The sequence below is a fragment of the Pan paniscus genome, chromosome 21 (assembly GCF_029289425.2).
Source record: "Pan paniscus chromosome 21, NHGRI_mPanPan1-v2.0_pri, whole genome shotgun sequence".
Classification (NCBI taxonomy): Eukaryota; Metazoa; Chordata; class Mammalia; order Primates; family Hominidae; genus Pan; species Pan paniscus.
In genome coordinates, this window is record NC_073270.2 from 1,976,259 (window position 1) to 2,004,258 (window position 28,000).

At 45.9% G+C, this 28,000-nt stretch overlaps 1 protein-coding gene across 5 annotated transcripts in view; it reads left to right on the forward strand.

Annotated features, from left to right (window-relative positions):
- Positions 1 to 28,000, forward strand: part of FAM110A (family with sequence similarity 110 member A) — a 331,582-nt gene that overhangs the window by 233,761 nt on the left and 69,821 nt on the right. For 2 of the 5 annotated variants that reach the window (XR_004668209.4, XR_008622240.3), the window contains exons 3-6: positions 11,764 to 11,831; positions 15,176 to 15,363; positions 18,681 to 18,943; positions 19,953 to 20,105. The gene's annotated coding sequence lies outside the window, so the exon portion shown is untranslated. Of the gene's footprint in view, positions 1 to 11,729; positions 11,832 to 15,175; positions 15,364 to 18,680; positions 27,807 to 28,000 lie in introns of those variants that run through there. The other 3 variants (XR_004668211.4, XR_010110993.1, XR_008622239.2) reach the window with 3 other exon arrangements.

The following is a 28,000-nucleotide window of genomic DNA, read 5'->3' on the forward strand; positions in this document are numbered from 1 at the left end:
TGTCGTAAGAGTTTACTCTTGCAGGCATTATTGAGCAGCTTCCTTAGCCATAAACATCTTATGACTGTGGGCTGTGATTAGCAAGGAATGTGTCTTGCTAGTTTTAAGATAGAGTTGATTTTAAAATGGTGTCACCCTAGCTCTCCTATGCTCCTGTTTCCCAAACATAATCCCCCCTCTACTTAAGAGAGAAGAACCCTAAATCTTAAGGGGAGATGAAAGGTGAAGGTCATTTTTCTGTAACTTATCCCTGTTGACAGTGGACGTTGTTGACCTTTGGGAGAGAGTTCTCTCATAAGAGTTTGCAGAGAGCCTTGTAAGGAGCCGGGGAAACTCTTCACTTGAATGACATCCCGATGATTTGGTTTAGTAAGTGTAGGGGCAGATAAGCTGCCAGACTGTTTTATCTCCGTAATCCCATGCAACAGAAGTAAAAAGCACAATAACCAATAGCAATAAGTGTGACAACACGAAGCATGCTAAAAAGGAATGCCTTCCAAGTGCTGGGGAGCTGGCCAAACTGTGCTGTTATGACAGGAAGTCAATTGCTGAGGTATGAGTCTCTAGGGAGTTCATGGCCTGAGATATATTATGAGAGTGACCAGGAATATAGACACAGTGTTCAGTCTTGATCAATGCACAGATTTCCCCAGGGCTGCTGTTAAAATGTTTAAAGCCATATGGTTTTGTAAGGACATTTGTCTTATTTGGGACGTTTCTTCTGTCAGACGGGTGATCACCAGATGAGTGTTGTTGAAAGCCACAGCAGTATGTTTTGCTAGGGCTCCCACCTGCGATTCAACATCTATAGATGTTGCTTAAAGACAGAATATAGGCACAGGATATAACCACCAAAAAGTTTGTTTCTGTTGCCTATCACAGACCTTGACTACTTCCCAGTTGGTGGAGAGGGAATCCAGATGTGTAAGGATACATCCTAGAAGGTAGGGATGACCCCAAGTGCATCATCCAGTCAAATTGTAAGGTGAGTATGGCCAACTATGAGACCCACATGCCCATAACCATTCCCAAGGGGAAGGATAGTCACCTAACCATAGAGATTCATTTTGCCATCCCATCCACATTTGGTCAATTGAAAGGAGAGTCTGATTGCATTGTTGGGGTGGCAGCCATCCGATACTATAGATGTTGGTTTGGGGGTGGTTACTGTTGATGAAAAGAGTCAAACTCTGTAAAATATTTGAAGAGACTTATTCTGAGCCAAATATGAGTGACCATGGCCGGCCTGTGACACAGCCGTCAGGAGGTCCTGAGAACATGTGCCCAAGGTGGTTGGGGCACAGCTTGATTTTATACATTTTAGGGAGGCATGAGACATCAATCAAATACATTTAAGAAGTACATTGATTTAGTTCAGAAAGGCGGGACAACTCAAAGCGGTGGGGGGAAGGAGAGGCTTCCAGGCTATAGGTGAACTTAAACATTTTCTGGTTGACAATTGGTTGAGTTTGTCTAAAGACCTACGATCAATAGAAAGGAAATGTTTAGGTTAAGATAAAAGATTGTGGAGACCAAGGTTCTTTTGAAGTCTCATAGTAGCTGCCCTCAGAGACAACAGATGACAAATACTTCGTATTTAGACCTTTAAAAAGGTGCTAGACTCTTACTTAACCTCTTCAGGATTGGGAGGGCCTGGAAGAAAAAGATGTAGCTATGTTAATAGAGATTCTTTACAGATGCACATTTGTCCCCACAAAGGACAGCTTTGCAAGACCATTTCAAAATATAGCAAAGAAACATGTTTTCGGGTAAAATATTTTAATTTTCTTCCTTGTCTCATAACATTATGCCAGAGTCAGGTTGGAAAGTAAGTCACAATATGTAGGGTTAAATAAAACCCATCTGAGGAGAATTTATGGTTTGTAGGGCATGACTCCCAGACCCCTTAGATAGGAATTTGGACAAGAAAAAAAAAATCAGAGCCTAGTCCTCATAACCATTATGCCTTCCAAGGCATAAGGGTACTTAGCCTGATAACTGAATTTGGATACCTGTCAACCAACTGAGTCCATCATGTATGGTATAGCCTAAGGTAGGGATGCTATTAAGTTATTTGGGATTAAATGAAGAAGGAATTTCTTGGTTTCAGTGGAGGAAGGGAAGAAAGAGTGGCGTGTGTCCTTTTGGAAAAAGGAGGGTACTTATTTTCTGTACTCAAATTAGCTGATTGGATATGCTAAGGTAAGCCCGAGGTTGACAAAGTTTGTACCCATTCTGCAAGCAGATATGCTCCAACTCTATAATAGAGCAAGCTCAACATTAAAACCAGTGGTCTTATTTTCAGAGCATCACTTATCCACTGGATAGCTTTTTCTGGAAGAGAAGCCGTAGATCCACTGTTGGCTCACAGGAGTATTCTGGAATGGTGATCCCTGCACCAGATGCCTGTGGGACTTCATGAGAGACAAGTTTAACATGGGATAAATGTACCCAACTATGTAATCCCTTAAGTTTAACTGTAGTAGGAGTGCCTGGAAGTGCATGGTAGGGTTCTTTCTATTTTGGGGAAAGCTGATCTGCAGGGGATCCCTCCTACCAAGGTTTCAATAGCATGAAATCTCCTGGTCGAACAGGAGAGAATATTTATGAAGATGGTCCTGACACATGTATACTGAACAAACATGCATGTAACATATGACTCTGTTCACCTTAAGGTGGAGACTTAATCCTTGCCAGGCATGGTCTTAGATCCTGTTTATAATTTGAAATCTTCTTGCTATAAAGTTTCTATTCTATCAGTCTTATGATCTCTGTTTTAATGTTAATGCTGGTCGGTTGTGCCTGAATTCCAAGAGGGAGAATTGTACAGCAAGGTGTGTTTGACTCCCCAGCCCCTCTTCCCATCATGGCCAGAACCAGTTGTTCAGGATTTTAAAAAAATTATTATTTCCTTTTGCCAAGAGAGAGGTCCATTCTGCTGGGTGGCTTAGGATATTTATTTATTTATTAGTTTAGTTTATGGTATCCCATTTTGTCGAGGTGCCAGAGACAGTATTGAAGGCTAAGCTTTTATTGTGTCCCATATCAATGCTGGGGTGGTGTGCTACTTGCCCTGGTCCATTACCTCCCTTGGTGGAACACTTATGGTCAAGGAACTCAGAGTCAAAAGACTTAGAGCCAATCAAGTGTTCTAGGCCAGATGGGAATGGAGGTGAGCAGGCACTCATTAACCTTAAAGCCTCTTTAAGCAACATAACAGCCAAAAATCAAAAGCCAGAAGGCAAGGTATAAAATTGGCTTATTTATAAATTCTATGCAAGAGCTACTATAATCTTGGCTTGTGGCAATTAGCTATACAAACTCAAGCATTATGTTTAGCTATTTAGGGATCTGTGTGCCTGTCCTTGATTTGGAGGGTCAGAATTAATTTTATTCCTCAAAACTGGCCCTTACAATCTCATGTGATAGTCCCTGGGCATGGAGGAATTGAATAGTTTCAAATTTTGGAGGAAAAACAAAACATAAGTCATTAACAACATTTTAAACAAAAGGTCATAAGCCCTGCCTAGTTTTGAGAATGACAGGAAAGGAAGTTCACAGGTAGCTAAGCATTTAAATTATTTAGTATCAAGACATAGAATAAATTATATTATTTCAGATAAAGGCAAAATTATTAAATGAGCCTTAATGTTTTTGAATACAGGACTGCCTCTGTGTCTTATGGAAGCAGTTTATTTTGATTGTCACTTTTGTCTAGGTCTAAAGATGAGACTTTGGTCAACTTGAGTTTGGTGTCAGATACTGGCAGGAGTCAGTGCCTTCTTCTTTTTTGGGACAGAGTCTCACTCTGTCACCCAGGCTGGAGTGCAGTGGCATGATCCTGGCTCACCGCAACCTCCACCTACCAGCTTTAAGCAATTCTCATGTCTCAGCCACGCAAGCAGCTGGGATTACAGATGTGCACGTACCACCACACCTGGCTGATTTTTGTATTTTTAGTAGAAATAGGGTTTCACCACGTTGGCCAGGCTGGTCTCAAACTCCTGGCCTCAAGTGATCTGTCTGCCTCAGACTCCCAAAGTGATAGGATTATAGGCATGAGACACTGTGCCTGGCAGTCAGTGCCTTCCTTAGATGAGATATTGGACCCAGAAGTCAAAGCCCTGTAACTTAACAGCACAAGGATTAGTTAATAGCACCTGATAAGGATGCTTTTGAGGGGGATAGAGTGAGCCCTTTAATTGATGTTCTTCTAATATATGTAATTATCAGGCTGGAGGTGGTGATCCTGGAGTTCATGGTCTGACTGGAAGCTGTGAAGACTTACAATCTTCAGTGCTTAATTTTTATGGCTTTAATAAGCCCCAGCAATATGACTAAGTCAGAGACTTAATTTAGGATTTTGATTTTGAAGATGTTTGTTAAAGATGTTAAAAGGCTCAAAACATTTGATCAAAACAGAAGCACAGATCATGGTAAAATAACATTTACTCATTTACCCAAAGTGATCATCGAAATACTTTAAAGGCAATACAGAAGGTTACATGGATGTAAAAACCTTAACCCTTTTAAAATCTCAGTTTCTTTAGCAATGAAAAACCTAATAAAGACAGCATAGAAATTATCTTGATAATACATAAAATCTCAGTTTTTTAAGCCATCTACTAAAAAAGCAAAAAAGCCCTACTGCATTGTGACTACTTTTACTTATTGGAAGCTCATTTAGATAACCAGGAAGTCAAACTTGATGAAAAAAGTGCTTGAATTTAATCAGACACAGGAAGACTGTTTTCAAGGTTATGAATATAGCAGGGGAATACACGACTCCTAGGAACAGCATGAGAAGTTTTCTGATTGCATCAAAAATTTAGACATATCAAGAAAAGCCAGTGTACAGAATGCAGTTATACTAGAGGAAAACATTGCTTTTCTAGACCTCCAAGATGCAATATGTTAGCATTTGGCCATAATAACAGTTAGAACCAGAGCGGGAAGAAAGTTATAGAAGCTGACAGAAAAATTAAAGGAGAGAGTTGTTATCTCAAGCATTCTCAAAGGGAGAAACAGCTGAAAGCTGTTTTTTTCAACAGCACAGCAACAGTTGAACTTTTGAGATATGATTCTGAGAAGTTTTAAAAAGAAACAGGTTATAAAACTAAAGGTAAGATTTCCTATAATTTATTTAAAGAGCATATCAATATCTTAAGAAAACCTTGTTTTGATGTAAGGGACCAATTTTTAGACAAATTATTATAAATAATTTTTTTATAACTAATAGTATGCAAAATCCCTTTTACAAATTCCCCTCTATGACTTACATAGACCATCTACGACATGCTTGGACTCTCTGACTTGTCCTGAACTTCCCTCTTTGCTAAACAATCAGTCATTTTACTTTAGGACAAAAATTTACCATATAGGACTCTTTTTCATATAAAATTATTCTCTTTTCTTTATAACCTTTCTTACCATAAATACATCTTCATATTTATAACTTTCTTTACATCTCTCTCTCTCCCCTACCTACTGGTCCCTTTCTACCTTGTTTCATAAGTAAACATTTTCAAGTTCGTAATTTGAATTGACCTTCAATTCAGATAACTTCTGAATTAGACAAAATTATTTTTTTCTCAGTAATAGTAGATCTTGGCAGGCTTTTGGCCTCTAACATCACCCAGAGAGAAGCCAAATTAAACAACCTAAGAAGCAAAAATCATCAAGACCAGAAGGAAAATGCTAAGTGTAAACTTCAAAGCATGTGAGCATAGGGTGACATGTGTCACTACTGAGGCACAGACAGCAAATATGTAGTCAACAAAAGGGACAAGGGGATCAAGAAGCAGTAGGTGCTGGAAAATATCCCTCTGAGCCTCAAACAGTTTATGCATCAGGGTGACACTGCAACCCTGGGCCCCTAATGGCAGAAAAATGCCACACAACAGGGTGGCAGCTGACCAGAAGGATCCCACAACTCCAGGCTCCCTAGCAGACACAGCCCAAAGGATCCAACAACTGTGAGTAGGGGGCTCCAATCCCTGGGCCCTGAGAATATAAAGGAACATGAGTGTCCCTGTGTCTCCTGGGGCTCAGAAGGCTAGGCTGAAAAGTGACAACAAAGGGAAGGGCACTCACCTGCCTATGAATCCAAAACTGGAAAAAGCAAGAAATCCTGAGCTGTTTGTCAGATGTTAGCATTTTATAGATAAAACCATTCTATAATTTTAGAAACATGTTTTCCCATATCATAAACTTTTCTTAATTGGAAATAACCCAGACATCTGATGAGTAATCTAAGGAAAGCTGTGGACCAAAATTTTGGGTAAAGTGGTCTTTATGGAAGTTAAAAAAAAAAAAAGATTAAAAAAAGATTTAAAGATTTTTTTTTTTAAAGCCTGGCTGGGCATTATGGCTCCTGCCTGTAATCCCAGCACTTTGGGAGGCTGACGCAGGTGGATCTCTTGAGACCAGGAATTTGAGAGCAGTATGGGTAACATAGTGAGACTCTGTCTCTATAAAAAATTTTAAAAATTAGCTGGGTGTGGTGGTGTGCACCTGTGGTCCCGAATACTTGGGAGGCTGAGGTAGGAGGATCACTTGAACCCAGGAGGTTGAGGCTGCAGTGAGCTGTGATTGTGCCACTGCATTCCACTTGGGTGACAAAGCAAAACCCTGTCTAAAAAAAAAAGAGAAATAAAGAATAAATAAAAGAATACTTGAAATTAAATTTTAAAAAAGCCTTTTCCACTTTTTTTCCTTCAGTGGCAAATGAGCTTCTAATGTTTCCATTTCATCTAGAACTGACTGAACTGCGTAAGAAAAATAAAATCTCCAAGTAGACTTGAATTAGTAATACATAAACAGTGAGTCTTATCTCAACACCAGCAGCTTAATAACAGCAGATTTAAAGCAGGCAGAAAAGAAAAGGGAGAAATAGATAAGAGAGCTTTAGAAGCAATAATCAGAGGCAAGCATGGAAAGTGAAAGTAGCAAACTTCTGGGCTGGCCATACAGAGCTGTCATAAACCTGCAGTAAAGCAAAGGTAACAAGCTGGGAAACGATGAGAATTACAGCATTCCCATACCTGGCAAAGGGGACAATATGGATTAGTTCAGAGCAAACATCTTGCAAAGCTACTTCCATTTTTCCAAATATACCCCAGGGGCTCTAACCCCCTGGGTCTTTGGGCCTCTAATCTGAGTATTATACCCCAGGGCCTCCAACCCTGTGAGTTGGGCCTCTGACTCCATGGGCCAGGCCTCTAGCCTGAGTTTCTAGGCAAGTGTCCTTGCCTAAGCCTAACATAGTACACCAAGACGGACCTCACTTACCAGAGGCGGCCAATTGGTGCTGCAGACTGAATTTCTTTTGCATAGGGTGTCATCTTATGCTTCCTTCATGGTCGCTAGGAAGATGTTGCCAGAAAAGGGGTCATGATTCAAACCTTAAAAAAGGGTTCTTAGGCCTCACACAAGATGGAATTCAAGGCGAGTCGCAAAGTGCATTGAGAACAGACAGTTTATTGAAAGCTACTCAGTTACAGAGAAGGGTGTTCTCAGAAAGCAAGAGGAGGAACACATTGTCTTTGTTTTAAACTCTTCTTATTTATGAGTCTTATTTATGTAAAAGCTAAGCTATTTCTATGTGAGTGGACTGACAGTGTGACAAAATCCATGACTCTGTTGATTTAAAGAAAGTTATCCTTGGCATTTTAATGTGTAAGTACACCAAAGCACGACTATAATTATTTTAAAAGCACACATTGTTATGTGACATGGAAACATCTGGACATTTTGCTGTCACAGGAGTTTGTCCTTGCAGGTATTATTAAGTGGCTTCCTTAGCTGTGAATATCTTATGATCATGGGTTGTGATTGGGAAGGAATGTGCCTTGCTAACTTTCAGATAGAGTTGATTTTAAAATGGCATCACCCTGGCTCTCCTATGCTTCTGTTTCCCTAACAAAGGAATGCCCCTTCCCTCCACACCCCAAGCCCCAACCAGTGGGACCTGGAGGTGTGGAAGACAGCATGGGAAGCCCAGCCTGGATTGGAAGCAGCAAACATTTGACCATCCCAGCCACAGGGCATGCCTACCCTCTTCTCTCCCTGGACCCTGGCCTCGCCTACCGTGGCCATCCTGCTCCCGCACTAATCAGAAACTTTCCCCTGGAAACCCGTCCTGGGCCCAGCCTTTGTTTCAGGTCCTCCTCAAGCCAAAGACTTCCTGATGCAAGCGCTTCCTCCCTCCAGCCAGGGTGAATTCTGCCCTGTCCTTAGTTGGCTTTTCACATTCACGTTTCCTTGTGATGCTGCTACCCCGGCTATCAGAGTCAGGGGCAGCAGTGCTGAGGCCCCCCACCCAACCCCAAGGTGGCAGCAACATCCTTCAAGTTCCCTCCTTCCAGGAAACCATCTCTGGCCCCTCACTTCACAGCATCCTCCCTCCTGTTCTGCACCTGGCATTTAACACATACTGCCCCAATCACTGAGGATGTTGTCACTGTTGGTAATACAAGGAATAACAGCACTGACAACAATCACAGGGTCAACTATGGGAGAGCAAGAGGTTGAGAAAAACAGACTCTGCAGTGATTGGATCTGGCTCATCTGAGCCTGAGTTTTCTCACCTGTGAAATGGGGTCAGCGTAGCATCTACCAGCCTTGTGTAGCTGCTGGCAGATAAAATTAGATCAATATATATCACCATCAGCACTCAGAGGGCTCAGTCCCTGGGGACAACTGTGGTTATTATTATTATTGTTGCTGCTACTACAGGGAACACTTGCCAAGGCCTTCCTGTGGGCCACTAACTGTGCCCCCACTCTTCCAGATTCACACCCAAAGGAACAGGGTGCTATGATACCCATTTTGTGGTTGAGAAAAACTGAGTTTCATCAAAGTGAGGAGATGGGTTCAAGGTACCACAGTTGGGACCTGAAAAGCCAGCAATGCACTAAAGATGTGGGTGACACCAAGGCTTGGACCCTAACAGAGCAGACTCTGAGCCCTGAGGGTGGAGATCCCAGCCTAGTTGACACTGCTGCACACCCTGGCTGCAGGAGGACAGCCAGTCTTGGGGCTCTGGCCTCGGACAACCTGGGCTAATCCTTCCACCTTCTAGCTGAGTGAACCCGGGAACATCACTTAACCTTCTTGAGCTCAGTTTTTGCCTTTGGAAGGTGAAATAATGGTCTCTACCATGCAGGGGGTGGGGCAGGATTAGATGGGTAAGTGGATGGAAAGCTTGAGCCCAGAGCCTATGCACAGTGGGGCTGCTCAGGAAGGTAGAATCATGCAAGCCCAGGCCTGGAAATTCTAAAGGGCAGGCACAGGTTCCCCGCAAACATGACCTTGGCAGAATCAGTTTCTGAGAGTTGGCAGCAAGAAGAAGTTGTATGGATGACAGAAATTCTCAAATTTGCCTATTTTCTTAAAGTGGACATTGAAAAAATTCCACATTGGGGCAGGAGGAATGTTCTTAGCCCAGGGATTGCTATGTATAGCTTCATGCATTGACTATGCATTGGTTCATCTAAGCCCAACCTCAGGGTCTTTGTATTTGCTGCTCCTTCTGCCTGGATCACTGTTTCCCCAGTGGGTCTCTTCCTAACATTCTAGTCTAGGCTTAACTATTTGCCCTTCAAGAGATCTTCCCTGGGCACCCTATAAAAATGCATCCTTCACATAAACTCTTTCTCCTTTTCCCTACTTTGTTTATTCATGCTGCTTTTACTATCTGGCATCGTATTCTAAATTTATTTGTTTATCTGTTTGTTGACTGCCTTCTTGTCTTAGCCTATTCAGGTTGGTATAACAAATTGTCATGAACTGGGTAGTATATAAACAACAGAAATTTGGGCTGGGCACAGTGGCTCATGCCTATAATCCCAGCACTTTGAGAGGACAAGGCTTGAGGTCACGAGTTTGAGACCGGCCTGGCCAACATGGTGAAACTCCATCTCCACAAGAATACAAAAATTAGCCAGGTGTAGTGGTGCACACCTGGGGTCCCAGCTACTTGGGAGGGTGAGGCAGTTGAATGGCTTGAACCCGGGAGGTGGAGGTTGCAGTGAGCCAAGATCGAGCCACTGCACTCCAGCCTGGGCAACTGAGCGAGACTCCATCTCAAAAAAAAAAATTAAAAAATAAATTTATTTTCACAGTTGTGGAGGCTGGAAAGTCTAAATCAGGGCATGGGTAGATTAGATGCCTACTGAGGGCCTGCTTTCTGGCTCTTGGAGACTTTTAGCTGTGTCTGCATGTGGTGGAATGGGTAAGGGGCTGCTCTGGGGCCTCTTTCATAAGGGCACTAATTCCATTCATGAGGGCTCCACTCCCATGACGTGGTTCCTTCCCAAAGTCCCCACATCCTAACACTATGACATGGGAATTAAGTTTCAACATATAAATGTTGGGAAGACGCAAACATTCAGAACATAGCACTTTCCCATTAGATTGTGAGGGTAAGGACTATATCTAAGTCATTCACTTCTATATCCCTGTTGCCCACTATATACCTAGCATACAGTAGGTGCTTAATAAATGTTTGAAAAATGGGTGAATGAAATATTGTACTTTCTAATTCAAGCAGTTTCTGAGCACCTACTGTGCACCAGCGCCTGTGCTATGGGCTATATATACAGAAATACATCAGTGAGAGTCCTCAGCCCCAAGGCCATTGGTCTGAAGAAACAAGAGAAATTGCAACAAGTGCCACAGCAAACACAGCTGGGAAATTCACTGATGTAGTTTGGAGGTGTGTCCCTGCTCAAATCATATATTGAAATGTAACCTGCAGTGTTGGAGGGAGGGCCTGGTGGGAGGTGATTGGATAATGGAGGAGGATTTCTTTTTTTATATGTATCAGGAATGCAAAATTAATTTAGTAATCAAAAATTACTATAATTCACAGACTAAGACAAGAAAAGCCATACGATTCTCTCACCAGTTGCAGAAAAAGCATATGATAGAATTAAACATCTTTTTATGATTTTTTAAAATTATACTTTAAATTCTGGGATACATGTGCAGAATGTGTAGGTTTGATACATAGGTATACATGTGCCATGTTGGTTTGCTGCACCCATCAACTTGTCATTTACATTAGGTATTTCTCCTAATGCTATCCCTCCCCCAGCCCCACACCCCCTGACAGGCCCCAGTGTGTAATGTTCCCCTCCCTGTGCCCATGTGTTCTCATTGTTCAACTCCCACTTATGAGTGAGAACATGTGGTGTTTGGTTTTCTGTCCTTGTGATAGTTTGCTGAGAATGGTGGTTTCCAGCTTCATCCATGTCCCTGCAAAGGACTTGAACTCATCCCTTTTTATGGCTGCATAGTATTCCATGGTGTATATGTGCCACATTTTCTTTATCCAGTCTATTATTGATGGACATTTGGGTTGGTTCCAAGTCTTTGCTATTGTGAATAGTGCCACACTAAGCATATGTGTGCATGTGTCTTTATAGTAGCATGATTTATAATCCTTTGGGTATATACTCAGTAATGGGATTGCTGGGTCAAATGGTATTTCTAGTTCTAGATCCTTGAGGAATTGCCATGGTGTCTTCCACAATGGTTGAACTAATTTACACTCCCACCAACAGTGTAAAAGCGTTCCTGTTTCTCATGGAGGAGGATTTCTAATGAATGGTTTCGCACCATCTCCTTGGTACTGTCCCCATGATAGGGAGGGAGTTCTTGTAAAAGCTGGTCATTTAAAAGTGTGAGGCCCCCACCGCCTCTTTCTCTTGCTCCTGCTTCACCAGGTGATGTGCCTGTTCCCCCTCTGCCTTCCACCAGGATTGGAAACTTCCTGAGACCTCCCCAGAAGCTGATGCCACCATGTTTGCTGTGCAGCCTACAGAACCGTGAGCCAATTAAACCTCTTTTCTTTATAAATGACCCAGTCTCAGGTATTTCTTTCTGGCAATGCAAGAACAGCCTAACACATTCACCTCCAGCTACTGCAAGCATTCATGGGGATGAGTGAAAGGAAGGAGAGAGGTGGCTGCTGTGTCGAGGGTTTGCTCTACGACAGGATGGTGCACCTGCCACCTCTGGCTCGATCCACACACTAGCCCATTTTACAGATTAAGCATTGGGAACTCAGAGAGGTGAAGTGACTTGACCAAAAGCAAACTCATGGCAGAATGAAGACTGGGACCAGGGAGGCCTAATTCCAAACATTGTGTGTTACCTCCTCTACCACAAGGCCTCTCTTGCCCAAGAGAAAGAATAAAGTCCAGCTAAAGTGAGCTCAAGCAAAGAAGATATAGATATGTAATTATTGTCATTGTTATTACTATTTTTTTTCTCATGTAACAGATACATCAAAAAGTAGAAGCCTTCAGGCATGGCTGGATCTAGGGTCTCAAACACTATCACTAGAACTGCTCCATCCTTAGAGAGGCTCTCAAGTCAAAGTGACAAAACGGCTGCCTGCCATGCCAGCCTCCCCTCCCCTACCCCCAAAAGACCAAGTCCAGAGGGAAAAAGAATGCCTCATAGCAGGCCTTTGAGGTTGGCTAATCTGGCACCCATTCCCATCAGCCTCTTCCTGCTACAAAGGCTGTGCAGCAAAATGTCCACCTTTCTGGCCCTCCTGCAGCTGGGTGGCCACAGGACACAGTTCTGGTCAATGAGACATAAGCTGAAGTTTGTGGTGAGGGAGAGCTTTTGCTCCTCTGATAACAGGAGCAGTTGCGGCCAGAGCTGCCCCTTCCCATGTTGCCTTGATCACAGACATGATATTTGAAGCACAGACCATCTTGCAACTAGGAGGAAAGGCTGAGAAAAAAAAAGTCATCACTATTTTTTAGCCATGACATTGTTAAGTTGCTGGACTCCTAACTTCAGACTTCTTCCTAAGAGAAAAATAAACTTCCAATGTTTAAGCCACTGCATTAAATTCCTTGTTACTTGTAGCTGAAAGCATTCCTGACTAATACAACTCTCTGTCTCAGGTCCCTATAAAATCCCTGGGAAGGCATCATATTGGTTCTAATGGGGTCATGCTGTCATTCTGCAATGGACTGTGGTGGCCAGCAGAGATGGGATGTGCCAATTGACCACTCCAGTGGCCACCCTTACCACATAGGCTTTGAGTGGGTAGGGTTGTTCTCCAGCACAAAAGTTAGTAGAGTAGGGAAGTGGTGGCTACACTCCCTATATCTCTGAATCAGTGGAGGCAATAAATTCCCTGTTCTTGGCTTAAAGTTTCTTCCATCGTTTCCAGGAACATGAAGATATTGACTTATTTATCCTCCAGGATTTTTATTTGGAATGCGAGGGGAGGATAATTCAGTGAACAGTCCAAATAGGGGATCTTCCTGGGAAAAAAGGACAAGTCATAAAAACTGCATTGAATGCCAGTGTGCACAATGTCCTTTCCGTGCCCCAAGACAGTTTCCCTGCATGAGTTCTTGAGCCAGACAGACCTGAGTTCAAACCCATCTCCATCATGCAAGTGCGTGGGCAGCCTCGCCATGTCACCTCACCTCTCTGCACCTGCGTCTCTAGAACCGGGGGTGGAAGGACCCACTTCAAGGACCCAGTCTTCAAGAAAGAGTGGACCAAGTGCCTCCCCCATGGTGGCCCTTTGACCAGCAGCAACACCCAGAGTGCTTTCTCTGTGAACCCTTCCCTGATAATCCCAGAGTCCCAGGGAGAAAATCTGCTCCCATCTGAAGCAGGAACCATCCAGCAGTGAGTGAACCCACTGCCATTTCCTCCTGCCATGTGGCTAGGCCATATTCCACAGCCTCCCTTGCAGTCAGGAGTGGCCACGTGCCTTAGTTCCAATCCACTGCACTCCTTCCCCTTTGGTGGGCTTGATGCACACAGGTCTGAAGACCTCAGCAGCCACAGTGGAAGATGGCAGAGCTGCAGGACACCAGGAGCTTGGGTCCTGAAATCTTTGTGCACTAGAGCTGCTCACTTACCAGGGGCACCCATGTTGGGCTTTTGGTGAGTAAGGAAAAAAACCTCTTTGGTATTTGGTGCATGGTGCCTCTTGGGCTTACGAACGTTACCCACATGCACCGCTTGGGGGGCACCTGTAAAAGTCTGCAGGACGGTCAGCCCGGGAGGACGTTCCATGTGGGCACCAGCAAAGGCAGAGGGTGGGAGGTGAGGGGCCTGAAGAGCCAACGGCAGCCACACTGTGGTGTTGGAACCAGATTGTCCTTCAGTCCTCCCGCCTTGACTGCCAGAGAGCAGCCCATGATCACCATCACATCAAGCCTGCAGGCAGGGTAAGAGATTAATAACAATAATAACAACAGTAATAATAGGAGGCTCTGCCAATATTCAAGAGAACTTACCACTCACCAGCTGTGGGCTGGTTTCCTCCTAGGCCTGATCTCATTTAATCCTCACCGTGGCCCAGCAAGGAAGGCCCTACTGATGTCAGTCCCATTTTACAGACAAGAACACAGAGGCCCAGGAGGCGTCGGAGGACATTCTCCAAAGGGCATGTTCTTGAGCTCAGCTTCCTTCCAGCACAGCCTTTCATCAGGGCTTGGACCTTCATCCCCCTATATGTCCAGCATTACTCATGGGCTGAGGACAAAGAAGTGAAAAAGTAGATAGAAATCTGGACCTCGAGGGGCTGCGACTCCAGTGGGAGAAAATGGGCAATAAACACACAAACACGTAAATATACAAAAGGAGTTTGGTGAAGGATGAGTGACATGAAGACAGCAGGTCAGGATGCTGCGGTGGGTGAAGGGAGGAGGTGGTGCTGTGCATCTTGAGGTTGGAGGAAACCTCTCTGACATGGAGCTGAAAGTGCTGCAGCAAACGCGTGAGCCACGTGAAGATCTGGGGCAGGCTGTTCCTGGCAGAGGGAACAGCAAGTGCAAAGTGCAAGTGCTACGGCCCTGAGGCTGGAAGGAGCTTGTCATGTTCAGGAACAGAAAGGAGAGAGCAGTGCGGCTGGAGTGGAGTGATGGGGGGTGGGGAGGGATGAGGCTGCAGAGGGAGTGGGTTGGGACAAGTGGCAAGTTTTGGTGGGCAATGGTGGCAGGGGTAGATGATCCTCCGAAAAGACTCATCTGGATGCCAGCTCTGGGGGGTGCAAGGAGGGTATTCCAATGAGGAGAGGAGACAGGGGTTTCAGCCCAAATTTGCCTCCCCACTCTCCACTTGACTTAAGCTGCTCCCCTCTCCCTTCCTTTCTCTCATTCCCTCTCTCTTTTTCTCTCTCTCCAAGTGGAAGCTGGATCCCTAGGGAGGATGAGGCCCAGGCTTGAGTCCAGGCACCAACAAGAGCGCGTTCCCACCCTCCCGAAGGTCTGATGTGGAGCAGAGGAAAAGAATGGTCCTGATATCACCGGAAAAAGGGTCTTATCCCATATCGCAAGAGTGGGTTCTTGGATCTCACATGGGAAAGAATTCAGGGTGAGTTGTAGAGCATAGTGAAGTTAAGATAGGATTAGAGACTAATCAATGACAGAGTAAGGCATCCTCAGAAAGCAAGAGGAGAACGTACCCATTTGAAGTACCAGTGCTTGCTTATATAGGCAGTTAAGAGTAGTGTATTCTGGGCTCACCCCTGTAATCCCAGCATGTTGAGCGGCCAAGGCAGGCGGATCACTTGAGGCTAGGAGTTTGGGACCAGCCTGACCAACATAATGAAACCCTGTCTCTACTAAAAATACAAAAAACTAGCTGGGCATGGTGGCCTGAGCCTGTGGTCTTAGCTACCCAGGAGGCTGAGGCAGGAGGATCACTGGAGCCCCGAAGGTCGAGGTTGCAGTGAGATGGTGCCACTGCACTCCAGCCTGGGTGACACAGTGAGACTCTGTCTCAAAAAAAAAAAAAGAAGAGTAGTGTATTCTGTTACAAAGGCTTATGATCAGCTTGTGACAGGCTACTAGTATTGCTACTTTCCTATGTTACTATTGATTTTAGCAAGAATTTATGAGTGTACTATTATCTTTAAAGCAAAACCTATTCTTTTATTTTTATTTATTTATTTATTTATTTTTTGAGATGGAGTCTTGCTCCACCACCCAGGCTGGAGTGCAGTGGCGCGCTCTCGGCTCGCTGCAAGCTCCGCCTCCCGGATTCACGCCATTCTCCTGCCTCAGCCTCCCGAGTAGCTGGGACTACAGGCACCCGCCACCACACCCGGCTAGTTTTTTTGTATTTTTAGTAGAGACGGGGTTTCACCGTGTTAGCCAGGATGTTCTCGATCTCCCGACCTCATCATCTGCCTGCCTCAGCCTCCCAAAGTGCTGGAATTACAGGTGTGAGCCACCGCGTCCGGCCGAAACCTGTTCTTAAACTAAGAATTTTTTTTTGTTCTTAAGATATTGGGACATTTTCATAAGTTCTGCGTCTTTAAGTAACATCATTAACTCGTTCCCTCAACCATGAACATCTTGTAACCAAGCACGTCCACGCCCCTGGAAATGTAACCCAGCAGGTTTGGCTTTTCTGCCTTTATTCAATATGGAGTCAGTCTGGTTAGGATGCCTTTGTCCCTGAGAGTCAGTGCCCTCACAGCCCCTGCCCGGCCTCTAACTTGCTGTGTGACCTGGAGCTGATCATTTGCTCTGGGCTTCCCTTTTCTCCTCTGTTTGAGAAGGGAGCTGGTCTGGTGCCACCATTTTCCAGCTGTCTGTCCTTAGGCAAATTATTCAGCATCCCTGTACCTCAGTTTCCTCATCCATGAAATGAGGATGGCCCAGTTCCAGGCTTATGGTGAGGATTAAATGCACAGTGCCTGGTCTCAGTGGCTGCTGGGAATTACCATCATTACTGTTGTTTTGCCATTCTATTGCTATTGCCAGTGTTGCTATTAGTATTCAAAATGCAGATTGGTGGCTGGTGCAGTGGCTTATGCCTGTAATCTCAGCACTTTGGGAGGCAGAGGTTAGAGGATCGCCCAGGGTTTCAAGACCAGCCTGGGCAACACAGTGAAACCTGATCTCTACAAAAAAAAAATACAAAAATTAGCCAGGCATGGTGGCACGTACCTGTAGACCTTACCTGAACTCAGGGAGGTTGAGGCTGTAGTGAGCTGTGATCGTGCCACTGCACGATCACAGCCTGGGGGACAGAGTGAGACGCTGTTTAAAAAGGTTTATTCTGAGCCAAATGTAAGTGATCAAGACCCGTGACACAGCCCTAAGAGATCCTGAGAAAATGTGCCCAAGGTGGTTGGGTTATAGCTTGGTTTTATACATTTTATGAGTACAGAAGTTACAGGCAGACATCAATCAATCCATGTAGGGTGTACATTGGTTTTGTCGGGAAAGGCAGGAAACTTGAAAAGTGGGCGGCTTCCAGGTTATAGGTGAATTCAAAGATTTTCTGATCAGCAATTGGTTGAAAGAGTTAAGTTATTATCTAAAGACCTGGAATCAATAAAAAGGAATGTCTGGGTTAAGATAAGGGGTTTTGGAGACCAAAGTTCTTATTATGCAAATGAAGTCTGCAGGTAGCAGCCTTCAGAAAGAATAGAGGGTAAAGGTCCCAGACTCTTTGTTAAATCTCTCCTGCATCAGGAAAAGACCTGGAAAGGGAAAAGGATTCTCTACAGGATGTAGATTTTCTCTACAAGAGACAGAGTTGTAGGGCCATTTCAAAAATATGTCAAAGAAATATATTTTGGGGTAAAATACTTCAATTTCTTTCAGGTCCTGCTATCTGTTGTGTGATGCTATATGAGGAATTTGGTATCTTATTGCTACAAAGAGCATGCTTTGTCAGTCTTAAGCTCTCTCTCTTTTTTTTTTTTTTTTGAGACAGTGTCTCGCTCTGTTGCCCAGGCTGGAGTGCAGTGGCACTATCTTGGCTCATTGCAGCCTCCGCCTCCCAGGATCCGGTGATTCTCCTGCCTCAGCCTCCTGAGTAGCTGGGATTACAGGCGTGTGCCACCACGCCTGGCTAATTTGTGTATTTTTAGTAGAGATGGGGTTTCATCATGTTGGCCAGGCTGGTCTTGAACTCCGACCTTAGGTGATCTGCCGCCGTCTTGGCCTTCCAGGCGTGAGCCACCACGACCTGCCAAGCTCTCTGTTTTCATGATAACGCTGATCAACTGTGCCTGAATTCCAAAGGGAGGAGGGTATGAGGCATGCCTGATCCCCACTTTCCATCATGGCCTGAACTAGATTTTCAGGGTTTGTTGGGTCCCGTTGGCCGAGAGGGGGGTCCATTCAGTCAGTTAGGGGGCTTGTAATTTTATTTTTGGTTTACAGTTCTGAGGCCCCTTCTGGCTTTCAGACTGGCCTGGTTGCTTCCCATCTGGTCACCTCTCTGTTAGTGTTGGGGATCAGCATTCATCTACCCCACGGATGTTCTGCCTGGAGTGGGGGTGGGAAATGGGACTGGACCTCTCGCCATGGGATGCAGCCAGGCCCTCTCTGCTCAAGCTTTCCAGTGCTCCTCACCCAGATACCCTTCTGCAGGGACCCCAGTTTTACTCCCCTGAAAAAGAAAGTTTCCATCAGTAGGAGAAGACTGGACCTGAAATTGTCCCTGAGCCTACATGTCTACTAGGGTAGATATTTTGAAAGCCGGAGAGAGGAGGAAGCAGACAGGAAGGAGACGAAACCCCAGGACTGTCTGCTAACTCCAGGAGGACTGGTCTTCAGAACCCAGGGGCCCTCCGCATTCCTCCTGCCTCCCTATCTCATCCTAGCTCCTGCCCCATCCCCCCACCACTTCTCTCCCCTTTCCTAACTGCGTGCCCTTCTCTCCTCCAGTCCAGCCCAGCCCTACTGAAGAACAGCAACTTGAGCTGGTCTTTCTGTGCTCCGCTTGATTAAAATGTAGAAGGCATCTCTATCCAGAAGACTTGGCTTGGCCCTAATCACTCCCAGCCCCCTTGGCTGAGTGGCCACCCGCTGCTGGCTGCTGTCATCCCACATTGGAAGTGACGGAGGAGCAGAAGAACGAGTGGGTCACCAGCCGGTCTTCAGGCTCCCGGGCCAGCATTCAGACTGGGCAGGAGGTTTGTGGGTGGAAGGTGAGTTGGGCAGCCCGTCAGCCACTCCTCAGGGCTGGACGGAAATAGTGATTAGGAGCATGGGGTTTGATGTCAGATGGCCTGGGGTTGCAGCCTAACTTTGTTATTTACTATCTGTGAGTTAAGCCCTCTGGGTTTCAGTTTCTCCATCTGTAAAATGGGACTGATATTGGAAGATGTCCTACTTAGAATGGCGCCTGAGCCATCGTAAGCCCTCAGTGAATCCACTGTAAGACTTCAGCCCCCAGACTCCCACTGTTCCCTTGCCCCAGCTTCCCTGCACCTCTCCTGCCACTTCCCTCAAAGTTGCTCTCAGTCAGGCCTGGGGAGCCACAATCTGGGAACGAGGACCCTGACATCCCTCTTCACAGCTGTACCCAGCACCAAACAGTCATCAGAGGCTCAAAACACGGAGCCTCTACCATGTGCCGGGCACGGCATGGCATGCCTGCTCTCTTTCTAATTTTGATACCGCAATGATTAATTCTGTGAAAAAAGTTCTAGAAGGATATAAGGCAAAGAATTAGGTTGTGTTCCGTCCATTCACTCACGGCTCTGCTCCCACGCATGGCTGCGCTATGCACACTGCCCTGCAGCTTCCTTTGCTGCACAATGGGCTCTGGACGGAGCCCTGTTGGCGCAATGCGTGAGCCCTACGCCAAGCTTCGTCATCGCTGCATCGCTTTGCACCGTGTGGCTGGGCCGCCATCAGTACAGCCAACTGCCTCTGATGGACATCTGGGCTGCAGCCAGATTCCTCCTAACAGGGCTTCAGGGAAAGTCCTCAGCGCCTCTTTGTGCACATGGCACATTTCTCTAAGGCAGGTTTCTGGACATGAGACTGACGGGCAGCATGTGCTCCTTACATGTGGGGGTCCTGTCAATCCCCTCCTCTCCCGCAGGCTGTTCTAGACTCCAGCCCCCATGTGAGAGGATGCCTGTTGCCCTCACTCTTCCATCCTGGCAGTCCCCAGCCTCCTTGCCTCTCTTGTTTTCTTGTTCCGATCAGTTCCAGGTGGCCAGAGGGTCGAGACTCATCTCACAGCCGTGCAATAGATGCGTGTCTCTCAGTTGGTCAGCTCTGGCTGGGATCAGTGTTTATCTTCATGTCGGTGGACACCATCACAGGCACCCGCAAGAATCAGCGATCGACGGGGAAGAGGTTTGGGTGCATGGAGGAGTGCTTTGCAGTGAGGGCTTTGGAGCCTTGTGCCCTGGTTCAAATCCTGGCTGTGTCCCCTGCCGGTTGTGTGACTTCAGATAAATTACTTGATGTCTCTGAGCATAAGCTGGGTCATCAGAAAAGCCAAGCTAGTAAGAGCACGTAGCTCAGAAGGCTGCTGTAAAGTTCAGATGAGTTGATATATGCTCAGTGCTGGAAAGGGTGCCAGGCACATTAGCTGTTGGTATTATTTGGGCACCTCCAGCCCAAATAATAATAAAGAGACTAGGAGGGATGTTGGGAGATATCAGATGTTGCTCATTGGAGGCTGTACTGAGTGTGCAGAGAGCTTCGGGGAACCTGGAGCTTTGAGAGGTAAAGGAACGTGCCAACTGGAACTAGAAACCCACTGCCGCCTGCAGCTCTCTGGGCTGTTTCTCCACATGCACTGTGGGGTTGTTCGGGTCCCACTGGGGAGGGTGGCTGGTATGAGGGTGGCCTGGCCTGGATGTGAAGTGGGATTTCCAAGGCTGGCACTCAGTCCAGAGCACGAGCCTTGATGAGGAACAGATGCACTCACAGTCTGGGGTCGCCGCCCTCCCCTCCTCCACAGCCCAGGGTTGGGGTGGCGATAGATTCCAGATGGGCTTGGCTCTTGGTGGTGCCTTAAATGACTCCCTCTGAGTCCCTGAGAGGTGGGACTTAGGGCCTCTTCCTTGGTTCTCAACCCCCCTGGTCCTGGGGGATACCTGCGGTAGCTGGGTTCAGGCCAGGTGACCTTGGGAATGCCAGCCCTGCTCCGAGCCTCAGTTTCCCCATCTGAGAAACAGGCATTCTCCATCAAGCTGGCTTGGCAGAGTCACTGTGTCCTGTGATAGCTAAAGAGAAACATGAAGGAGGACCAGGAACCCCCAGGAAAGTAGGGTTTCTTTGGTTTTATTTTCTTTTTGTATTTACTTTCTGAATGTATAGTACATATCCATAGCATAAAATTTCAAAGGTACAAAAGGGGTCATAGGTAAAAGTAAGCCTGTCTCCCACCCCTGCCCTCCAGACACCCAGACCCCTCTTCCCCCAGGCAAAAACCCTGTCACCAATTTCTTGAGAATCTGCCCAGAGATACGGTATGCACACATAGGAATTTTTTACCCAGTGATGACAAACTTCACACACACTATTTCACACTGTCCTGTTGTTACTTTAACAATACCCTTTAGAGATCTTCCTATGTCACTCCATAAAGTGCTTCTTTTTTTTTTTTTTGGATGCTTGGCAAAGATGGTTTCAGAATATTACACAACTTTCAACTGACCAATCAGGATGGGCCCGAGCAGTGCACAACCCTACAGTAGTATATGGCTGCTAGCTGGATGCCAGCTCTGTGTCTTTATGGTTCACCATTGCATAGATGGGCCAATTGCAGGGATGGATAATTTATAAAGGAAAGAGTTTTAATTGACTCACAGTTCCTTGTAACTGGGGAGGCCTCAGGAAACCTACAATCATGGCAGAAGGGGAAGCAGGCACATCTTACATGGCGGCAGGCGAGAGAGTGTGTGAAGAAGCAAAGGGGGAAGAGCCCCTTAACCAGTCTTCAAGAGATGAGCAGGGGCTGTTTCCAACATTTTGCTCTTTAAAGGAAGGTTGCAATACATACCCACTTTGTACCTTTGTAGGAGAATATATGTAGAATAACTTTCTAGAAGTGAAATTGCATTTTACATCCATATGTTTAAAAAATATCAATTTCCACCCCCTACCATATACAAGAATTAACTTGAAATCTACCATAAATCTAAGTGTAAAACTTAAAACTATAAAACTTCCAGACAGCAACATGGAAGGGAAATCTTTGTGACCTTGAGTTAGGCAAAGATTTTTTTAGGTACTACACAAAAAGCATAAACCATAAAAGAAAAAAAGATAAATTTGACTTAATCAAAATTCAAAACTTCTGCTCTTCAAATGATGCTATCAAGAAAATGAAAAGACAAGCCACAGGTTAGGTGAAGATATTTGCAAAAGTCATATCTGATAAAAGACTTATATCCAGAATATATATTCAGTGCTTTCACAACTCAATAATAAGAACAAATAATCCAATAACAAATGGGAAAAAGGTTTAAAAAGACATTTCACCCAAAAACAGATATTGATGGCAAAAACACACATGAAAAGATACTCAATGTTATCAGTCATCAGGGAAACATATATTAAAACCACAACGGGCTACCACTACATACCTGTTAGAATGACTAACATGAAAAATAACTGATAATACCTGGAGAGGGTATCTAACAACTGGAACTTAGAAAAACAGTTTGGTAATTTCTTATAAAATGACCCAGCTGTCCTACTCTTAGGTACAAAGAGTAATGAAAGAGAAGTTTGTGTTTTAAAAAGAAAAACTGTATGCAAATATTTATAGCAGCTTTTCTCATAATCACCAAAAACTGGAAATAACTGCGGTATGAGTCTAGTCTCACACAGCTATAAAGAGACTACTCGAGATGGGCTAATTTATAAAGTAAAGAGGTTTAATTGACTCACAGTTCTGCATGGCTGGGGAGGCATCAAGAAGCTTACAATCATGGCAGAAGGGGGAAGCAGGGGAAGCAGGCACGTCTTACATGGCAGCAGGTGAGAGAGCGTGTGAAGGAGGTGAAGGGGAAAGAGTCCCTTTTAAAACCATCAGATCTTGTGAGAACTCACTCACTATCTTGAGAATAGCATGGAGGAAACTGCCTCCATGATCCAATCACCTCCTGCCAAGTTCCACCCTTGACATGTGGGAATTATGGGGATTACAATTTGAGATGAGATTTGGGTGAGGCAGGAGGATCACTTGAACCCAGGAGGCAGAGGTTGCAGTGAGCTGAGATCGTGCCACTACTCTGCAGCCTGCAGACAGAGTGAGACTGTCTCAAAAGAAAAAAAAAAGAGGTAAACAGGTAAAGAAAATAATTTTAGATCATGATAAGAGTTAGGAAGAAAACATTTTCAAGGCACTAAATAGAGAATGATTTGGAGGGGGTACGATATTTAAAGAAGGTTATCAGGGAAAGCCTCTCTGAAGAGGTAACATTTGAACTGAGATTTAGAGGGAGAGAAGGAACTAGCCATGTGGAGATCCGGGGGAAGAGCATTCCGGGCAGAGGGGATAGCAAGTGCAAGGGCCCTGAGGCCAGAATGAGTTTGGTGTTTTTAATGAAAGAAAAAGGCCAGTGGGTGGGGCAAGGAGGAGAGGGCAGGAGGTAAGGTCAGAGAAGGAATGGGGAAAGTCTAGCTTGCACCAGCCCTGACATGGGACAAGACACCCTCTATGCCCTCGGTCCTGGTGGCTCCTGCTTCCTCCTTTGTGTCCACCCAACATGATGGGTGGGCTTGGCCATCCGCAGATCCCTCTTGATGCCCCAGTACCTTCCCTGCCCTGCCTGACAGTGAGGTCCAGCCTCCTGAACAGCTCCTCTTGCTTGTCATTGGATTAATGGGCAGGAATTCTGTTTTTTCAAAGCCATTGCCCCCTACCACAGTCCTCTAAGATCATGAAGGTGCGAGCAATCATACTTGAACTGTTGGATGATGAATGCATCACTGTTGATGTGGAGGAGGCTCCCCAGTGTGAGGACTCAGAGCAGGGTCTCGGCCTCTCACAGACCTGGCTGTGTGCTTGGCTCCACCTCCTACGACCTAGGGCCCTGAGCCTCAGTTGCCTCACCTGTAACATGCCGCAAACAAGCAAGCAACAAGATGCTCAACCTCAGTAGTAGTCAGAGAAACAAGAGCTAAATAGCAGTGAGGCACACCCTTTACCTCCATTCCCTGGATTAGCAAATAGTAGAGTCAGGAACTTCCAAGTATTCATGAGGGTGTGGGTGATGGGAATTCCATGTTCTGCTGCTGGGTGTTTGGACTGGTTTAGTACGTAAGAGCCTAAGAAAGAGTATATCTGATGACCCAGGCATTTTCCTCCTGAGTGTATACCCCAGAGAAATTCTCCTGCAGCTCCAGAAGGAGCCCATTCGAGGTCATGGGTCACTGTGATGGTGTTTGAGGATGTGAGCAGTAGATGAGAATCCATGTAGATGCCAGGAAAAGCAAACTGCAGGGGCGGCTAAAAAATACCAGATAAGGGATGAGTGCGGTGGCTCATGCCTGAATCCCAGCACTTTGGGAGGCTGAGGCAGATGCATCATTTGAGGTCAGGAGTTCAAGACCAACCTGACCAACATGATGAGACCCAATTTCTACTAAAAATACAAAAATTAGCTAGGTGTGGTGGTGTGCACCTATTATCCCAGCTACTGAGGAGGCTGAGGCAGGAGAATTGCTTGAATCTGGGAGACTGAGGCTGCTGTGAGCCAAGATCACGCCACTGCACTCCAGCCTGGGCGACAGAGTGAGACTCCATCTCAAAAAAATAATAAAAATAAATAAATAAATAAATAAATAAATAAATAAATACAAGAATAAAATGAATAAAAAAACACCAGATGAAAAAGAAAACCAAAAAGTAAAAATAAAAAACACCAGGAGCATGAGAGAAAAAAAAAAATAGAAGACGGGGAAATCTGTAGCACACGACCATTTCTGTGATTTTTTTTTTTTGAGACAGAGTCTCACTTTTTCGCCCAGGCTGCAGTGCAGTGGCGCAATCTCGGCTCACTGCAACCTCCGCCTCCTGGGTTCAAGCGATTCTCCTGCCTCAGCCTCTGGAGTAGTTGAGATTACAGGCATGCACCACCACGCCCGGCTAATGTTTGTATTTTTAGTAAAAACGGGGTTTCGCCATGTTGGCCAGGCTGATCTCGAACTCCCGACCTCAGGTGATCCACCCGCCTCAGCCTTTCAAAGTGCTGGGATTACAAGCGTGAGCCACCAGGCCCGGCCCATTTCTATGAATGAAAAGAACTCACAAGCTACAGAACATCCCTACACGCATTAAAAGGATTCACACACATTCAAGCCCAGAGAACAGACTCACAGGAGCAGATGCCTGGGTGGGAGGGGGAGGGGAAAGGGCAGAAGAGCATCAAGAGCGAAATCCAATTCAATCCAACTGTGCAACAGACAGTTTGCAGAATTGATGAGAATGTTTAACCCAGGTCTTGGCACCCTAAGTCCAAGTAAAAAAATAAATACGATACAGCAGGTAAAATGGGGGATGATGGAAGGGTGGTGATAGTAGTGCCTTTCTCATGGGGAACCCTCGAGGCTCCGATGAGTGAAACCATGCAGAGTACTCAGCCAGGTGCCTGGCACACAGCAAGGTGTCTGGTGCACAGTAGGGCTGCCCAGCTGTGAGCGGTGTGCGTATTCTCTCCAGCCTTGAATTCAGGCCTGGCTCCTTCTGCTTCCTGGTCAGTGACACCCTCTTGTGGCCCATACAGTGACAGGACTTAGACTGAATAGAGATTGGCCATGGTCCAAGGTATCTGATGGCGCTTCGGAGGAGGGAAGGGAGGGAGTCACATGGGGGAGATAGGATCACAAGAGGCAGATGGGATCACAGGAGGGAGATGGGGTCACAGGAGGAAGAGTGACTTCCGATTGGGGAAGAGATGGTGGATCAGATAAGGCCTCCTGGAGAAGGAATGTCTAGGCTGAAGGACAGATTCGACTGGGGGTCAAGGGGATTGATGAGCAAATGAAAGAATGAATGGAGTTAGAATATTGAGCATGAGCATTACTTAGCCCTACTGTGTGCCAAGGCTTTACATGCCTCATATCATTTCATCCTCTACCACCCCTGGGAAGGCGAGTTATTGCTTCTGTCTCCTTTGCAGCTGCAGAAAGGGAGGCTCAGTGGGTTAGTGACTCCTCCAAAGTCAAGCCGCCAGCTGCACATAGAGCTCTGATACACACCCAGGTCGTGTGACTTGCTGGGGGACTCTATCTTCTCCACTTTGGGGTGGACTGAGGGACCCCAGTGAGCATAGGTACAGACCACCCTTGAGTCTGTCTGGACCATGTCTTAGCAGAAGTTTAATACTAGTCCTGCGCAGCAGGTGGAGATGGGTGGGACCTGTGTGGACGGGAGGAAGTGGATCTTGGGCTACAGCATGCAGCGGCTCACCCCAGGGCTGGACCCTCACTCTTTGGCAGGCAGCTGGGGCACCACACCCAGGGGTTAAATGTGGAGACTCGCTTCTTAAGCTAAAGGATGTGTCTTCAAGGCACTCTCTGAAAAATGCCTCATTTTGGAATTTATGTCAAAGCCATTAAGAGTATTTAAAGATCAGTTTTCAAAATGTCTCCTAAGTATTTCATTTTTGTTTTTCTCGACTTGGTAGTATATTCCCATGGCTAAAAATTCAAAAGGAACCAAAGAGAAAGGTAAGCCTCCTCTCTTTCCATCCACTCTAACCTCTCCCGACCCCAGAGCCATCACCGTTACTGGTTTCTAGAGTGTTTTGTCAGCTGTAGGTTTTGTGCATTCATGAATCGTACACATGTGTATTTTCGCTCCTTCCCGTCCCCCCGCGTGGGGGCTTACTATGCGCGCTGTTCTGCAACTTGCTTTTTTCACTTGGCAATTCATCTCAGGGACTGCCCCGTCATTGTGTCAAATCCTCCCTCGTGGTGCTTCTTGGCCATGCGGTGTTGCACTGAGTGCTGTGAGATTGTATCGCAATGCCTGTCCTCTAGATATTTAGGATGTTTCCAGCATTTTGTGATCATACACAGGACTGCAGGGAACAGCTGTGTAAGCAGGTACACTTGTTCTGCAGCGTGTGGGCCAGGCTAATTGTTATTTATTTATTTATTTATATTTTTGAGACAGAGTCTCGCTCTTTCGCCTAGGCCGGAATGCAGTGGCGCTATCTCAGCTCACTGCAAGCTCCGCCTCCCAGGTTCACGCCATTCTCCTGCCTCAGCCTCCTGAGTAGCTGGGACTACAGGCGCCCGCCACCGCACCCAGCTAATTTTTTTGTATTTTTTAATAAAGACGGGGTTTCACCACGTTAGCCAGGATGGTCTCGATCTCCTGACCTCGTGATCCGCCTGCCTCGGCCTCCCCAAGTGCTGGGATTACAGGCGTGAGCCACTGTGCCTGGCCCTGGGCCAGGCTAATTGGAGGATGAATCCCTAGAAGTGGATTGCTGGGTCAGGGGACACGTGCATGTGATTTGAAGAGATGTCAACTCACCTTCTGTAGAGGCTGGGCCAAGTCACCCTCTCCTGAGGAAGGTAGGGGAGGGTGGCGGCTTATCCCCACCCAGCCCAGGCCCTGTGGTTTCATTTTCTTTTCTTTTTTCTTTTTTTTGGCTCTTAGCCAATCAGATAGGTGGAAAATGGTAGCTCTGTGTGGCTTTATTGTCATCTAATTTGAGTAAGGGTGACTGTTTGGAGTTCCTTTTCTGGATGAGGCATTTTTGCCACACGGGGACAGTGCTGGGCCGATGACACCGCAGTGCCGCTCTGGACACGCTGATTCTCCCTGACGCTCATCTTCTCAGGCTGTGTGGGACTGTGCCTGTGGATGCCCGCTCATGGAGTAGTCGCCTGGTGGAGGGCAAGGGTTTTGAGTTCCCATTCCACTACTTACTTTCTGAGCCTCGGATTCCCCCTCTGTAAAAAGTGGAAAGAATAATAGAACCCACTTCAGATGGCTCTGAGGAGGATGAATTTAAGTTTTTAATGTGAAATGCTTGGCACAGTTCCTGGCTCAGAGTTAGTGCTTAGGAAATGTTTGTTGAATGAAGAAATGAAAGAGATATAATCATCTTAAAAATTGTGTTGTGTACTTATTATGAAGCCTTTCTCATGTATTCACGTATTTTAACTTCACAGTGACACCACGAGGGGTACTTTTATTATCCCCCTTTAAAGACAAGAAAACGGGGCTGGGTGCGGTGGCTCACGCCTGTAATCCCAGCACTTTGGGAGGCCAA